We start from the raw sequence: 2,629 nt of genomic DNA, 5'->3' as shown, positions 1-2,629 counted from the left end.
TATTTTTGATTTTTTTTCTTTATTGTGGACTCTCTTCTACTTCTTTGTCTTTCCCGTCATTTGACTTCTCCTTTATCTGCCTCTTTTGTCTTTTCCATTTCTGTCCTCTCTCCCTGTGACTTTCTCATATGTTACTTCTACCTTCTTAGATGTCTTCTTGTGTCTTCTGTGTTAATCTCTCTTCATGTGTGTCTTTCCTCAGCTTTCTCTTTTTCTCCCTCCCTTTCTTGTTCTTTCTCTTTCTGTCCCTCCTTTTCTTTTTCACTTTTGTCGTCACATACAGAAAGAGCTAAGGTATAAACCAAGGAGTTGTGCTTATTGAATACAAATTTAAGCTCTTGTATTCTTCTAAAAGAAAAAATAATTAATTTGCATTTCTTTACATTTTATATGATCTGTAAAATCTATTGTAGGTATCACTGTGCCTCACTCCCTCCAGCATGACACATGGTGCCTCGTTTGGGATGCACGTGTGGACAAAGGACGTATTACCATGTGGTTCTTCATGCGCTGATTTCCAGCCCCCACCCAGCTTTTACCTCTTAATTTAAACACACACACACACACACACACACAAACACACACACACACACACACACACACACACACACGCACACCCCATGTGCACACACCCTGAGATGCTAAAGAGGTGAATTAATAATGGGCTGTTTGACCCTATTCAGACTTGATGAAATCACTTCAGGGAAGGAATCCTTTTGCTGCCTCAAGTTATAACGGAGAGGATAGCTGACCGTTTCTCTTACGTACTGGGCCACCATTGGCTGCAGATTTCTTAGCTTTGCCTCAGCTCTGATCTCAAATCTTGGGTTAATTTACAGGCTTAAGCCTCCCAACTCTCATTGTCCTCAAACAGATTCTGAGTGGTTAAAAGTTCCCACATCCTTAGAATGTATTTAAAGGTTTGAGGTATATTTCACCTTTCCATAAAGGGAGAGGTAAACAATGACTTGAAAGGTGACTTTCTGGCAGGTGTGTGTCTCTCAGACTGTGATTACTCCGAAGTGGGCAAATTGTCTGAAATGGAGTATGAAGTGCTCTGGGGCTACACATGTATTCATGCCTCAAGAGCTATTGTTGACACCTTATTGGTTGAAATGCATTATATTTATAGTAGCTTATGCCTTGACCATCAGTTTAAAAATCAAACCACATGGAACTCTTTGATTTTCATAATGTCATGCAGACCCCAGTGTCTAGAAAGCAGGTGATTTTTTGAGATGGCTGTTGAAGCTGCAGAGACGGCATGTGAAAAATATCCATGAGGGTGTGTGCTTCATCCAGCTCTACTTTCAGCAGCACTAAAATATGTTGTCGATCTCAGGCTTTTAGGTGGTTAAACTTACTAGGGTTAGAACATCTAAAAATAAATGGGGGGAAATGCCATGTAGAGAAGACCTTTTGAAAGAAACGTTGGATGTCTGAGACCTAAAGTAACTGACAGAGCACATGAACCATAGGGGTCTGACAAGAAAGCATTAAATGGCATCCCTGCTGGATGAGGAACGGCTTTCATTTTTTTTTTTTCATTGCTAATTGATGACTTTCACTATTGTTTTAAAAGAAATTTTCTTATGGCCAGAGAGAATCTGAAGGGCTGCTATTCATGTATAGACAGAATCTGACAGCTGATATATTCAGAACATGAGGTACATCGTGAAGGTAATAAGAACTGCTTTCTTTTACATTTATATCTCATGTTTATGTTATGAAAATATGCAATCTATTTTTGATACTTCAGGCACTTCCCAGCCTGCACTAAATGTTGCATATTATAAAGCTTCTCTTCTGTCTACCCTCCCACCCTAGCCCCACTTTGGAACACTAATGGAAGTTTTTGTTCCACTTTATTATTTATTTATTTATTTGCGGTACGCGGGCCTCTCACTGTTGTGGCCTCTCCCGTTGCGGAGCACAGGCTCCGGACGCGCAGACTCAGCGGCCATGGCTCACGGGCCCAGCCTCTCTGCGGCATGCGGGATCCTCCTGGACCGGGGCACGAACCCGCGTCCCCTGCATAGGCAGACGGACCCTCAACCACTGCACCACCAGGGAAGCTCTGTTCCACTTTAGATAATGAGCAGGATGAGCCACAGGTTTCAAGAAGATTTGTGCTATCAGTCGACATAAACAATGAAAGGGAACCTGAACTCATTCCCTGTTTCCTTTCAACCATTTCCTGGGAGGGGTATCATGTAGGCATTAAGGTATCTCAGATAGATATGAACAGAAATGCCTGCTCAGTATATTTTAGATATATTAAATAAATATATTCCAAAGCAAGTGATTTGTTTCCCTTTACAGGGATTTTTTTTAAAAAGCAGCTTGAGTATCAGTCTGGTTTGCCAGATTATTGGATCCTATCACCCAAATAGAGACAATATAGACCATTTGTGTGGCAGGCACTAATACTGCACATCTACCTCTTGGAGCAGGCCAGACAGACATACAGACCCAGCAGCCCTTGTTCCTCATGGAGATTTTCTGTCCATCACCACTCCAAAATGAGCAAAAGTATCATTCAAGTGTCTCAGACTGCAACCTCACTCAGTGTTGCAAAGGGATGGAGAGAATGCTCTTAACCTGATCCTTCAGGGGATGCTCATGGTAG

The sequence above is a fragment of the Globicephala melas genome, chromosome 4 (genome assembly GCF_963455315.2).
Source record: "Globicephala melas chromosome 4, mGloMel1.2, whole genome shotgun sequence".
NCBI classification, from domain to species: Eukaryota; Metazoa; Chordata; class Mammalia; order Artiodactyla; family Delphinidae; genus Globicephala; species Globicephala melas.
The sequence above is the reverse complement of the archived record's forward strand: the minus strand, read 5'-3'. Positions refer to the sequence as shown.